Source organism: Carlito syrichta, unplaced genomic scaffold, assembly GCF_000164805.1.
Source record: "Carlito syrichta isolate Samal-C Ts95f unplaced genomic scaffold, Tarsius_syrichta-2.0.1 Scaffold315166, whole genome shotgun sequence".
NCBI lineage: Eukaryota > Metazoa > Chordata > Mammalia > Primates > Tarsiidae > Carlito > Carlito syrichta.
Window position 1 is genome coordinate 417,367 of NW_007259262.1, and position 15,777 is coordinate 433,143.

The following is a 15,777-nucleotide window of genomic DNA, read 5'->3' on the forward strand; positions in this document are numbered from 1 at the left end:
CATTCTCAGCTCCCTATAATCTAAATATTTTTACGATTCATTTATAATGTAGATTACTGCTTCTGCTTCAGTTCATCTCATTTCCTTCTTGAAGACATTTCTGGAAACAGCTGTAATTCTTTATGTGTGCGTGGTGCTGTGCTGATGGAAGAGTACTTGGTCTTCCCTTTGCCAGGAATACCACCAGCCTTTTGCTGGTTTCCTAACTCTTTTCAGATCTTGGCTCAAATGTTACCCACTCAAGTATGAGGTCTTTCTTGGCCTAGCTATCTAAAATTTCAACTACTTCTCCCATCTCCACTTTTTCTTAACAAGTATTGCTATTTATCATATTATGTGTTTTATGTATTTATTCATCTGTCTTTTCCCACTAAAATGTTACTTTATGGGGACAGAAATTTTTGTCTTTTTACTCTCTTTTAAAATTTTTTTCGTCTATTGATCGGCAGGTGTATGTAGTCCATAAGTATCTTCTAAATGAATGAAATTTTGAAGAAGAGTTATGTGTATATTGCTGTAGTGGCAATTAATGAGAAGGAAACTTATTTGCTTTGATGCTCTTTTTGTGAAAGGCATTTTGGGTTTGCTTCCTTATTAAATGTATTTAATTTAATTATCAGAATTATCAGAATTTATTTGATATTTATCAAGAGAATATTCCAGAGTTGTCATATCTAATAGGAAAATCAAAGTGTTAAATCTTCCTGTATCACAGAAATCATTTACTACAAGTAAAAACTGATTGGAATCTTTGAGAAATGTTTTGAAGAATAAATAGGAGTCTGTTAATTAGATGGAATGAAACTGGCGTTTCAGGCAGTGAAAAGGGCATGCAAAGGCTGAAGTCTAAAATACCAAGTAATGTTAATCTGACATTTTAAATAGTTTTAGACGTTTATGTTGATTTATTTGACCTTTTTTTTTCTATAATTGGCCATAATTTGGATTTATTTTAAGTTAAATCATTGGATAGGGGAATAATTAACTGTTACAGCATTGGTCCTTGGGAGAAATAGCATTACCTAACAATACTGACTTTAGGTGTAGTTTCCATGTATTAATTGAAGTAACAATTAGAGACTACCCATGTGTAATATAGAATTTTATCGACATTGAAAGGTTTTGTTTTTAAAATACCCAAGATAGGATTTTTCACAAAAGAGAACTGAGATCCATAACCCTTTCTACAACAGGGTCCTCTTAATTGGTGATGTTCATGTCATAGACTTCAGGAGAGGAGCCATGGTTTGCTGGCCAAAGGAAATGTGAGTTCTTGTGTGATCTCCTCTCTACTTAATTTCTTAGTTCCTCATAGAATCCACTCTTTCTTTGGCTAGGTGTGCCTGTTGTCTAACACATGGACTGATGTTGACTTCTTGAGACATTTTTGCATTCTTTTTTTTTTCTTTTTTTTTTTCTTTTTTTTGAGTTGGAGTCTCACTCTGTCACCCAGACAGGAGTGCAGTGGCTGCTCCCGGCCACCGCAGCCTCGACCTACCGGGGCTCCGGCGATCCTTTCGCCTCAGCCTTCCAAGTAGCTGGAACTACAGGCGTGTGCTACCACGCCTGGCTAATTTTTGATTTATTGTAGAGATGAGGTCTCGCCAAGTTGCCCAGGCGGGTCTCGAATCCGCGGGCTCAGGCAATCCACTCACCTCAGTCTACTAAAGTGCGGGATTACAGGCTGAGCCACCGCGCCCGGCTTACATTCCTTTTTTTAAACCCAAAGCCTATGGTCCACTCTATACTCCCCCAGTTCCCAGTGGTAGATTTCTAACTGGACCACTTTCTCCGCACTCATTTCCATTCAAAAAAACCAGACAATTCTTACAGTAGTGTAAACATTTTCCAATACATATTATGAAAAAAATTTTAAAACTGAAAATGATAAAGTAATCATAACCTCTTTTTACAAAATAGGGGTATCCAATATATTTTGTTGCTCTCTTTTAGTAGCATTAATCAGATATTTCATAATATTACTGTTTGTTACACTGTGTTTTGAACTTTTTAAAATGTTAGCTATCATCTTGTTCATCTCCTGTTTCTAGTTACTGAGCTCTAGAGAAGGATTAAGCTATTTACCACCAGCTCCTAAGTGGTAAAGGATGTGAAACTTCTATTACTTTCTGAAGACATTTTACACTGAATTATATTATTTCATCCTTGGCATAGGATGTTTGACAGGTGTATCATTTTTAGAGTGGTTGCTTTCCCTTGATTTCCAATTATTTTAACATATTTTCTTTAAAGACTAAGTAGAGTTTTCTAGTAGCAATGTAGAGGCAAATATCTGTGGTCCTCATTTGGCTGAATGTCATAGGACTGGTCTCACATTGGCAAATATTTAATCATCTGTCAGCTTCTTGTTAGTGACTTTAAGCTAATCAATATCCAATCATGCTTTTACACCATCCGTATTCAGTTCAGCTTCAAGCATGGGCCTGATTCTATTTAGATTGGCCTTAAATCTATTCTACTCTGCAATCCTGTTATCACTATTGTGTATTTCTTATTACTGTAGTTTTCTGAATTCTCCTTGTCTTCCTTTCATACACCTTTCTTCGGTACTGATGCAAGATGCTTTAAAAAAATTCTGATTATGTCTGCAAAGCAAAAGCCTAGTTGCAGAGGTGTAAACCACCAATTAATACTTAGGATTACGGGATTGGAAAAAAAAACTGTAGAGATCTTCCAATCTGGGGTATCAAGATCTGGGCATCACTGAGCCTCTTTCAAAGGGTACTGCAAGAAACATGTTATTTCCTTTTCATTTTCATTCTCATATTCATATGAATTTTTTAGAGACTCACTGACTGATCCAGGTGTTTCTATTAAGCTAATTAAAAAATTTACAGAAATGCAAAATAATGCCATGTGTTTCAATTTTTCACCCTGTTTTCTTGATATGGAAAAACATAACTTTTTTGTTCTTATAAATAATGTTTTTATGTTAGCACTAAATGAGTGCATTTTTGTTATTTTGAAATGAGTTAATGAACACATTATTTCTCAGTTTTAGCTTTGACTGAAGTAAAAATTATCACACGCTTTAAGCCTTAAGTTTGAGTTCTGTCTTTAACATTAATAAGCTATACACCCTAGAGCAAGTTAACTAACTGTGCTAAACATTCTAGTTCCAAATTGGGTACTAGAATAGTACTAACCAAACATGAAATAAATGCTATTTATTATTTATTATTAGGATCTGGAATACTTATGTTGCCTTTTCTTTTAGAAATTTTGAAAGTATTTTATTAAACAATAAAGTTTTATAAGAGTATTTTAGCTGATTCCTATTGCATGCAATAGTCTGTACATGCCCCAAATAAAATCTAAAGACATAATTACTAAAATCTGAATTTTTCTGTTAAATACTCTGTTAAATTTTTCACTTTTTCTGTGCCTAGCAATGACAGTGTTTCATTTCATGGCTTTATTCCTTTGGTAAGAAAACCAAACAATTCTTACAGTAGTTTAAACATTCCTCAATTTACATTTTGAAAAAATTTTAAAGCTATGCCAAAAATAATGAAAAAATAATAAAAAACATTGCCAAAAACATAATAATATCAAATATATTTTGTTTCTTTTAGTAACATTAATCAGATTTTTGTAAAGTCTTTATTTTGTAACTCTCAACTTTTTAGGTTTGAATCCAGAGTTATGGAAAGCTATTTCTCTCCCAGCATACTAAATAAGAATATTTCTAGTACACAGGATCTGCTCAGTTACAGAACAATTCATAGAGAAGCAAAATAATGAAATATTGGTTCATTGCATAAAATATTTAAGAGAATTCTCTATACTCTCTTTAAAGGTTTTTCTTTTTCATGTTTAAGACTTCATGTTTTAAAGTCTTGATTAGGTGTGAATACCTTTAGAAATAATAACTTTATGAATCTCTTCTTTAAGTGGGGATGTATCCAGTGGCATCAACCTGCAGCAATAAACTGAATTTTACAAAATGGTCAGAAGAGAGCTCTATTCAAAATCAGAAATCCTGAATATATAATTGAGGAAATTTTATCATAATAAAGATGAAACATAGAAAAGTGCATTACACTTTCAGTTGTGAAGAAGATATGTTGTCTTGAGTTTATCTTCTGTATCTTAACTATTTTCTACTTATGACAAATGAATTCAGGTTTTAACTAAAAATAAATTCTATTTAAGCAACGACAGTAACAATTTTGTGGCTTCACTGAGTTTTATATGCAAGGTTCATATACTAACAGCATTTGATCTAGACCTCTCTCCAGTTAAGGTGATGTCCTTTATCATATTCTTCTCAGTGGTGGAAGGATAAAGGTGAATCTTCATACTGTCTTTCTGTTTCATCTGGAACAGTGGTATACTTTTGTTTGATGACTTTTTTGAACACTTCAAAACTTGATAGACAAATGGCACATTGGTTGACAATGGAATTAAATTCTGGATCCACTCTCTAATAGTAAAATGCTCTCACAAATTTACAGAGTGTCAGCACAAAGCACACATTATCCACAGAAATGTATGGGATTCAAATGCATGTTAATCAAATCTGTAAGTTCTAACTCATTCTGTAATATGGATGTACACAGAAAAAGTAACTGCTTTTTTTTGCAGTATCCTGTGAATTTTTCTTCTACTTCCCAACCTCTGAACAGTGGGCTTTAATGGCGGAAGGACTGGGGAGTGACTAACGGTTCTATTAAAAACAATTTAAGTGCTTAAACTTTTATTTAGTATTTGTCTATTTTTGAGTAAAAAATTTTTAGTTTCTCCAACACATCTCCTTACCCTTAAAACCGCCATCATTCTATATGAGCGAAAGGATTGAGGCTTTTATATCTGTAAATTTGGGGATAATGGGACTCTTCCTGGTCCTTGAGTGTGAAAAGACAGACATCTGCAGCTTCAGGGCAATGCTTCTTTTCTGCTTACAACACACTCTGCAGATGCATTCACATTCTCTTCTTTTGGTTTGCATGCAGAGGTCATCTCCCCAGTGCTGACTAAAATTCTTTTCCTGTCCACGGTTGAAATGGGTTGTTGGGGGAGAGACTGCATCAATGCTCCTTTTCAACAAAACATTTCTTCTTCTATTAAAATTTTCTCCAGGATGAAAATGGAATGAGTTTTTCTTTTACTTCTTCCAAATCACAGTCTCTTTTTCTCCTGAGTTGAACTAAGTCTTAATGGTAGACACAAAAAGAGAGCCTTTGGAGAATGACTCTATGGGCCTGTCCTTTGTATGTTATATCAGAACTAAACAAAAATCTGGTAAATTATTTTTTAAGACAGTAGCAGTTTTGCAGATTCAATATGTATGTCTGTATTTGAATAAATCAAAAAGAAAGCATAGAAGGAAGACAAAATAGAAATATCTCAAGATATTTAACCTGTGAATGGTGAGATATTAGATACTGTGTGTGTATATGTGTACATATGTACACACATTTTATATACACATACACACACACACTAATTTCCTTTATTTGCTATACTTTGCATTAATTATATAGTCAGGAAAATGTACTTAAAAAGATTCTTTTTTTTCTTAGAAATACTACTTAAAAGATCTTTTTCCAAAGCCCTCTCCTGTCCCCAGAGTAGCATTGTAAAGAAAATGGAACAAAGGAGAAATAAGATGTGATGAGGACTATTTTGTCATAGTTGAGAACTTATTTACGACAAAACTATAGATGTTAAGAAGTGAGCATTATTTGTGTGAAATTTAAAACAAAAACGTGCTTTTTTTCTCTTCACAGCATGGTAGCTCCTGATTAAAGTACAATAGCAGTTAGCTGGCCTTATATAATAGTGGGATTGTTTATATAAAGAAGATATAAGAAACTTACTTAAGTGGACCAAAAAAGGATAAACTTTAATCAGAACACAAGAGATTTTTCCAAAGGCAACATCTTTCTAAAATCCCCTTTTAATCTCTAAAATAAAGAGAATGGACCTTCCTGCTGCAGTGTTCTCTGCTAATATGAAATCCGACTCACTAATGAGGGATAATGCTGCACTGAATCAGGACAAAGAGATTTACTGATACAAAAGATGAGAAACCCCTATTAATCAGCAGCGTGATGGAGTCTATGACTGACTTACGGCTTATTGTTTTCAGAATAACGACAACAAAGTAGTATTGAATCTGAGTTAAAATAATGATGCTAAAATAATATTGTCAACAGGAAATCAAAACTTTCAGTGTTTCAATTTTAACTTAAGATTAAATTGCACTTTTAGGTAATATATGTTTGCTTATATTCATGGAATTCGGTTTCAAATGTAATAAATCCTAGAAGCAAGTTGTTTCACTCTTTTAATATTCCATATCTCACAGCATTCATTAGGGTCAACTAGGTGGATCCTGATAGCTTTAGCAAATTTCAGTGATACTTCATTGAACAGGAAGCTCATTTTCTGGCTGATTCAGTTGTCTAGAATCCTGCCAAAAAACCACCAAAATGGGAAATTACCCTTAAGTAACTTCAAATCATTGTCACATATATGTGTTTGTGTGTATAGTGCTTATATATACTGTAAATATTCATGTTATATAATATTATATACATACATATTTTATATATGTATAAAAGTTAGTTCTTATTTGTTTTGATGAAATGACCTAAAGTCCAAAAGTATTCAGTTATAAGTAAAAGATAGGAATGGGCCGGGCTCGGTGGCTCAGCCTGAAATCCCAGCACTTTGCACTTTGGGAGGCCAAGGTGAGTGGATTGCCTGAGCCCACGGGTTCGAGACCCGCCTGGGCAACTTGGCGAGACCTCATCTCTACAATAAATCAAAAATTAGCCAGGTGTGGTAGCGCGCACCTGTAGTTCCAGCTACTTGGAAGGCTGAGTGAAAGGATCGCCGGAGCCCAGCAGGTTGAGGCTGCAGTGGTCAGGAGCGGTCACTGCACTCCAGTCTGGGTGACAGAGTGAGACTCCAACTCAAAAAAAAAGATAGGAATGGGGAAAAAAGTTGGTAGGTGAGATCTGTACAAGCAAAATAAAATGATAGGAACATGAAAATAAATGACAGGCAAATAGTAAAAAATGAAAGAGATAATAACTATGAAAACACACTAGAGCAAAAAGTGTAGTGACTTTAGGCTACTGAAAGATACAAGAACAATATTTTTATATACCTGCCTACATGCCAAGTGAGAAATCGTTGTATTAAATCTCAGTATAATAATAACTCAGGATCATAATGATGCTGATTATATTAAAAACCAGTGAAGTTTATAATTCTTCTAAAAGGTTCCATCAAAGATTATTAAAGAAATGCAGATTTAGCTTTTAAATGGCTATATTTCACTTGTCTGAAAAATATGCTTCGGTAAAACTGGCTCATTTTATTGTAACAAATTATAAATAAGGCTCATAATGCTTTTGAAATGTGTTCCCTTTATTCTTCTCTCAGTGGGACCATTTATTATTTTCGGTAAAGTTTGTTTGGGTTTTGCTTTTATATTTAAAAGTATTTTTATTTCTTAGTTAGAAGAAGATTTTAAAATTCTGAGAATATCTCTTTGGATGGTGCTTGTTTTGTGATCTATAAGATCATTTTATTTATATATTTTATTGTAAAGATGTGGGGTACAATTCAAAGGATTAGGTAATAAGTACTCATCATACAGGTGAAGTTTAGGCCTCACATTTGTCCTCACTTCACTTGGTTTGGGACCTGGTATACTTATTAGTGTTATGTGTTTGTCCCCCCTTCCCCCCCATCCATCCCAGCAGTGACCAGCTACTGACAATCTCTTTCATGTAGTATTATGATAAGTGTTAAAAGATCATTTTAAAAATTCTCAAATGTATAACTCCTTGATTGTAGATAATATAGGTTTGCAATTCATAAGTTACAGCTACAACATAAGGGCAATTAGGAATGACATATTACAAATTTTGTATATATTCTTAATGGGGAAAAAAGTTTAAATATTTAAATAAGTAAAAGTTTCTTTTAAATGCCCTTTGCCTTTTATATGGAAAACTGTTATGAATGGACCGAGGTGCTGAGAAGGAACATGGGCACTTTCTTATGGAGTTGTGTGTAGTGAGTGGTAGTTACAGAGATCTTTTCTTTTAAGTGATTCAAAAATTTAAATCTGGTACTGATAACAGTAAATGGTAGCTAGAAATCTTGGAGCCAAGGAATACAGTTAAACATGGGCTCAACAATAAACTTGAGTAATGAGCAGTAACAAGGAAGATAAATGGGAAAAAAATGTCAAAAACTTGACCACAACTCATGGAACAGTTGGCAAGTGTGATAACTATGTATGAAGGAGCTGGGATGGGATGAAAAGTTTCTTCTCAGACCTGTCTTTCTGAGTGCCTAGAAGAACACATTTGAATAGACACTTATGCAATTTAAGTTTTAAAAAGTTTTACTTTGTGCACAGTCGCTTTTTGTAATACCTCAAAAAATGATTCTCATATGCAATATAGTTATATGATGTAATATTCCTTGATACTATTAACAAAAATCTATTAATTATGTCTTCATATATTAGTTCCTGGGTATTAATATATAAGGCAGTTTGCCATGTCGTAATCAAAAAGTCAAATTCTAATTGTTGCAATAGGGACCCATCTAATAGTGCCATAATTATAATGATCATTTTCTTATAATTTTTCTTATAATAGTACATTAAAAAAGAACATTTAAATTTAATTATAAAAGTTACTTTTATTCAAAGAGTTACATCTCTTTAATTAGAATAATTATGCTCTCTTTTTAAAAGCATGTATAAGTTTCTATCATTTTTAACTTTAACTACCAAACCTATATTCAAAAAGGTAATAAATTGGCTCTTGTTGGGCCAGTTCAATGTTTCCTTCCAATTTTTCCATTAGCTAGCAATAATGCTATTGCATGGTCCTTTTGTTTGATCTTTTTCTAATTCTTTCAATAACTAGACTGTAAACTCCATGACGGCAAGGACCATGTTAAAAAAAATTCACAATATAGCACCATACTTGGCATGTAGTAGACATTCATTATATACTTATCCAGGGATTATAAGAATGAATGAATGAGTAGGTTTTCCCTTCTTTCCTGATTCATTTGGCTGAAAGTTGAGTACCCTGCTTGATCTATCCATTGCTATTTCTGACTGGTTCCTGAAAGCTAATGCTGACCGGATATCCCAGAATGATGACCTCTCATTTCATCATCATAATCCACTTTCTTAAGGAATCATCCTAGAACCCTTCGCTTTTACAATTAGACTATTCTGTTTGATTTCTCAAGTGCCAGGCCCTATGACTCAGTTATTTCTCCATAGCTAAGTTGCAATATGTGTAGAGTAACATATGTCAGTTATTTCATAAATACTGATTGATTAGATTTTTTTTCAAGTTGTTGTGCTCTGTCCTCAATGTCTTGTGGACAGTAATCATGTCTTGGATTAAGTAATCTTATGCAACATCTTGAATATCTTCTTGCATTAGTTTGATAAATCAATGCATATTTGTTTGTATTGATGTATTTAAAATTAATCATAATTATTTCTCTCCTTCAAATAACATACATTTAAACTTTTCAATCATCTTTGTATCAGATAACTATAACCTCCAATATATCTTATACAGAAATAGTATGTTAAAATGTTGTTTATTCATTCTTTTGCACATATATCTATTCATATATAAATATTTACAAAATAGCCAGTATTTTGTAAATATACAAGGTTCCACATAAGATAAAATGGTAAAAACAATAATAGCTACAACAATATGGTCTCTGACTAGAAGAATTTACAAAATAGTAGAGAATGTAGGAAATATAATCTAGTATAAGACACGAAGAGTCTATATTTTATAAGTTATAAAAGTTGTGAATGCTATAGATGCCAGCATTCAAGAATCTAGTTTTAGTCATCTGTATCCTCATCTCCTAGCACAAAATCTAACACTTTTATTAAATAATTAGATTTTTTTCAAATTGTTTTAAATTACTTATGCTGATTTTAAAGCAATTATACTTTAAAACATATGTTACATAACTTAACAAATTAGATACAATTATTCCACTCTTTAGAGATAAAATAAAGGCTTACCCTTCCTATTGATGAGGAGGGCTTTTCTAGACTCACCTGTTAACCATTACACTGATAAGAACTCATATTATATTCTTACACAGCACATTTCTTCTATGAATTCTTCAGTGGAAATGAATGTGGTCTAGGGTTTACAATCTAGGTGCCTATGCTTAGGCTTGTCACCATAGCCCAGTTTTGTGCTTTCCCATAGTATTTCTATCGCTAATATACGGATAACTTCTGCTTTGGCTATCTACCCTTTTATTCCTGCTTTGGCCTTTAAAAAATCAGAAAAGATTTATTTTCCTAAGGATTTAAGTATCTACTTAATGCATCTTCATTTTTTTTCTCACCTGGTAGAGATTTAGAAAACATCATTCTTTCCTCTTTTGTCTTCTGAATCAGGAATTTTCTTTTCCACTATTTTTTCTTTATTTTAAAGACATGGGGTACAATTCAGCATTAGGTATACAAATGTACATTATGCAGGTACCCTTGTTGATGAGGTGTGCCCCTCCCTCCCCTGGCAGTTTCCCTCAACTGCCAATCCCACCCCCAGTTCCCCCGGCAGTTTCCCACTGCTGCCAATCCCTTATAGTATTATGATAACTGTCCAAGGTCCTCTTATGAGTGAGAACATATGGGACTATGCTCTTTGTTTCTGTAAGAGATCACTGAATATGATAGACTCTAAATCCATCCAAGTTGCTGCAAAGTCCATATGTTTTTCCTTCTTAATTGCTGCTTATTATTCCATTGTGTATATGAACCACATTTTTTTTTTTATCCAGTCCAACTTCAATGAGCAGTATGGTTGGTTCCATGTTTTTACTCTTGTGAACAGAGCTGCAACATGCATGTGCAGGTATCTTTTTGGTAGAATGACTTGAGTTCTTTCGGGTATATTCCCAACAGGGGGATTGCAGGGTCATATGGAAGGTCAATTTCTAGTTCTTTCAGAAGTCATCATGCTGTCTTCCAAAGAGCTTGCACTAGCTTACATTCCCACCAGCAGTGCCGAAGCCTTCCTTTTTCTCCACGTCCTCACCAACATCTGTTGTTGTTTGTTATACTAATGATAGTCATTCTTACTGGGGTTAGGCAGAATCTCAGTGTCGTTTTTATTTGCATTTCTCTGACAATTAGTGAGACTGAGCATGTTTTCTGTTGGCTGCCCGTGTATATTCTTATGAGAAGTATCTATGTCTTTTGCACACTTTTTAATGGGGCTGTTTGTTTTTTTCCTTTTGGCATGTTTGAGTTCCTTGTAGATCCTAGATGTTAGGCCTTTGTCAGATATACAGTTGTCAAATATTTCTTTCTCATTCTGTGAACTGTCTCCCTGCTCTCTCGATGGTTTCTTTTGCTTTTCAGAAGCTTGTCAGTTTAATGAGGTCCCACTTGTCTATCTCATCTCTTATGGCATGGGCACTTGGAGTTTGATCAGGAATTAGTTACCAGTTCCAACTTCCATAAGAGTGCCACCTGCATTGTCTACGGTTCTTATAGTTTGAGGTTTTTCATTTAGGTCTTTGATCCATTTAGAGTTAATTTTTGTGTATGGTGATAGGTGCGGGGGCGGGGGGTCCTGTTTCAATCTTCTGCATGTGATCAGCCAGTTTTCCCAGCACCATTTACTGAATAGGTTCTCCTCTCCCCAGTGGTTGTTATTGGAGGCTTTGTCAAAGATGAGTTGGTTGAGAAATGGAGGCTTTGCTTCTGGAATTTCTATCCTGTTCCATTGGTCCATATGCCTGTTCTTATACCAATACCAGGTTGTTTTAATTATTGTAGCCTTATAATAAAGTTCAAAGTCTGAAAGTGTGATACTTCCTGCTTTGTTTCTTTTGTTAAGAGGATTCTTTTGGCTTGCTGTAGCCTCACCATGAATAAGGAGTCACCAGCACACTGAGAGTTAAATATTGAGTCCTCTATTGCCAGCGGTCCAGAGGAAACTCATGCCAGAAAGAAACTCTTCACCCCAAATGGAGCAATATACAAGGGGTTTATAAAGGCCAAAACTGCAATTTTCTCAGAATCGGGTGAGGTGCATCCAGGAAATTTTGGTTACAGCATAGTTAACAGGAGAGTAACGAGTACAGAACAGTTTATCTCAAGCAGTTACAGAACAACTTATCTGGACTTCCTGCCAAGCAGAATATGGTTTACTGTTTACTGAAAGGTTGGGGCAGTCACACAGAGGAAGGGTGAGGGGGGAGCTGAGAGGCAAAATGTGGGAATTCACTATAATTGGAGTCACCACGGTTGGTTTGTTAACAGGCATTTCAGGCTATTCATGGTTGTTTATGTTTCCATATGAATTTCTGAATGGTTATTTCCAGGTCTGTGAAGAATGATGCTGGTAATTTAATGGGTATTGTGTTGAATCTGTAGATTGCATTTGGCAGGATGGACATCTTAACAATGTTGAGTCTTCCTATCCATGAGCATGGAATATTTTTCCATTTGTCTGTGTCATCGTGGATTTCTTTGAGCATTGTTTTGTAGTTCTCATTGTAAAGGTCTTTCACTTCTCTAGTTAGGAAGATGCCAAAGTACTTCATTTTTTGTGACTATTATAAGTGGAATTGTGCTTTTTTTTTCTTGGCTGCTGCTGTATTTGGCTTAGCTGCCTTGGGCTTGGCAGTCTTTGGTTTAGCTGCCTTGGGTTTCATTGCTTTGACTTGGTTGGGTTCTAGGGCACCTTCAGCTTGGCTGCTTAAGCCTGTTTCGGGCTTTTGGTTCCTGCAGCTGCAGTTGGCTTCTTTGCCTTTTTGGGGGTCTTCTTGGTGCTCTTCTTAGGGGTGGCTGCCCTCACCACTTTGCTGCTCCTGTAGGCTTCTTGACCTTGGCCGTACCTGTTTTTTTAGCTTTAGGCTTGGCTTTTCCAGAGGCTGCCTTCTGGTTGAGTTTGAAAGAAACCAAGGCGCTGGTGCCCTTAATCTGAACCAGAGTGCCCTTGCTCACCAAGCTCTTGAGACCAAGCTTGATGAGACTGTTGTTCTTCTCCATGTCATAGCCAGTGGCTGCCAATGCCTTCTTGAGAACAGTCAAAGGCTTGCGGCTGTGCTCCTTAGAGACGGTGACATCCTTGGTAATGTGCTCGGACACCAGAGCCCAGACACTTTGTGCTTGGCTGCAACTGTACATTTTTGGACCTTATTCCTTCCTGGATGCCTTCTCTGTGGGGATTGGAGCAGCAGGCACAGTCTTGGACTTGTTGAAGGCAGACTTGAGATAGAGCGATTTGAACCAGAAGCAGAGACGCTTGTCGGGACAATCTTTTCCACTTTTAAACAGACTCATGTTCTTTGCATTGGAACCCATCATATTTTCCCATAACAAACATTTCACCCACATACTCCTGGTATGGGAGAAAATGAGGCAGAAGTTATAACAAATATGTGAATCCCTTCTGGCTTTTTTTTTTTTAATAGAGAAACTTAGCAGTGGTTTCAAATACCTAGAACCTTGTGATTCCTGATGTCAGCTTTAAGCAAGCAAACAATGTAGGTATAAATGAGCTTACCATTAAAAAAAGTACCCCCCCAAAAAAAATCCCTGTAAACAACTCTAAATCTCCCCTACTCCAAACACAAAACCATCAAAATGTTCTAAGATCTAAAACAGCCAGTATTACAAATAGAATCTTCATATATGCAAGCTATCATACTAATAATTAAGGGAAAAAAACATATTGAATGTTCTAAATATTACTGCAATTCTTTTTTGTCCAGGAAAGGTGTTTTTTTGAAAATATACTCATTTCTATATTTTTTTCTTTCAAGCTTTGTTTTCTTGTGCTTTTTAAAGTTTCTTTTCTCAATGAGAGACTCACTAAAATCCAACTGCAATAAATTTTCTAAAATTAATAGGGAAACAAGATTAGGTTTAAAAATTCTTAATGGATAAAAGAAAATAAGAATTTTATATATTTGGGATATTAGAGTCATATTTGGAAAACAAGAAGATTGCCATAAAATTGAGAACATTAATAAGTTATGAATTAAAAATATAATTTCTAAAATAAAACAAACAAAAGGAAATAACACCAAATGAACAAATGAAATCAAGAACTATTTCCATCGTCATTTGTTTACTGTTTGTGGTAAATGCTATAAGTTAACTAAAAACTGTCCCAAAGTTAGAATTCATATAACATAGTCTTCAATCAAATGCAAGTGATAAATAAAATACTTAGAGAAATATTACATTATTTGAGAAATAAAAAAACTTCTAAAATAAGCCTTGATTAAAGAGAAAGCAAAACTAAGGTAACAATATTTAGAATGAAAATATTTTGATAATGCAACTAATCAACACTTGTAGAGTAAGGTTTGGACAGGGTTCCTAAGAAAACTGCTATCTTTCAACATATTCATTATAAGAGACTAAAATAAGTGAATCAAACATTCAACAAGAACAATAAAACTAGGAAGAGTAGAGCAGATATAATAAAAGTAAGTTGTGGGATTTGTATGCAGAAATCAAGAGCTTATATCTCATGCTAGAAAATATTGTGGTTACAAAGGGGATTTTCTAATAGCAATAGAAACTATAAAACTCTTAAATTTTATTCATATATGCAAGATGTATATGAAGAATATGATAATCCTTTACTCTCAGTGAAAATTAAAGACCAGAATTAATGGAGAAGAATACCTGAATGAATATAATCAATTCCTTTTTTTTTTTTGAATTGGAGTCTCACTACATCGCCCAGGCTGGCGTGCAGTGGCATGTTCATGGCCACCCCAGCATTGACTTGCTGAGCTGGCGATCCTTCCTCCTCAGCCTTCCAAGTGGCAGGAACTACAGGCGCGTGCTACTGCTCCCTGCTAATTTTTGATTTATTGTAGAGACGAGGTCTCACCAAGCTGCCTGTGCTGGTTTCGAACCCACGGGCAATCCACTCACCTCAGCCTCCCAAAGTGCTGGGATTACAGGCTGAGCCCCCTAACCTGGCTGAATATAATCAATTTGTAAAGCTGTGGTGGTAGATGATGCACCATCCAGAGTCTTGTTGAATGAATGAGTTGTTGCCATAACCGCTTAAAGCACTAGGGACAAACACCCTTCAGCCCTCACTCCCTTTAGAAATTGCCTCAACTGAAAAAAGCCACCTTGCCCAGGACCATGTCCTTCCCTCGTCCCCCACACCTAGTGACTGATTGATAAGGTACTGACTGACCTTTTCAGCTCAACTTGGAAAAGCACTGTCAGGCCATTTTGACTCCAGGACTTCCAGTGGATTGGCTGAGGCTGTCACTGAATCCATAACACCTCAATGTCTCCCTCTGACCACTAGTGTTTATTGACTCCTAGTGTTTATTTTGCATCTCTTTCACAAAGGCTTTTCTGAATAAGTACTGTGTGTGCTCTCTTGGTCTCCAAGTCTCTTTCCCAGTGAACCTAGCCTGTGAGGGTATTCCATCCTTCTTAATTCATGGGAGGAGTTTAACCATTTCAGGTTAATCAATGAGTCAAAGCAGTTGCAATCAAATAAAGAAAAGAAAAGGAGTGGAAAGGATAGGTTTATATGCTAGTTTTAGTTTATTTATTTTGGAGATTTATAAGTTAAACATTTTAAGAAAAAATTATGGGGATGGAGAAAATAAGTTAGCACTTTGAACCAGATGTTAAATCAATCTTTTTTTTTTTTTTTTTTTTTTTTTAGTTGGAGTCTCACTCCATCACCCAGGCTGGAGTGCAGTGGCACACTCACAGCC

At 35.1% G+C, this 15,777-nt stretch overlaps 1 pseudogene; it reads right to left on the reverse strand.

Annotated features, from left to right (window-relative positions):
* Positions 1 to 12,624: 12,624 nt before the first annotated feature.
* Positions 12,625 to 13,198, reverse strand: LOC103275009 (annotated as a pseudogene).
* Positions 13,199 to 15,777: the final 2,579 nt, after the last annotated feature.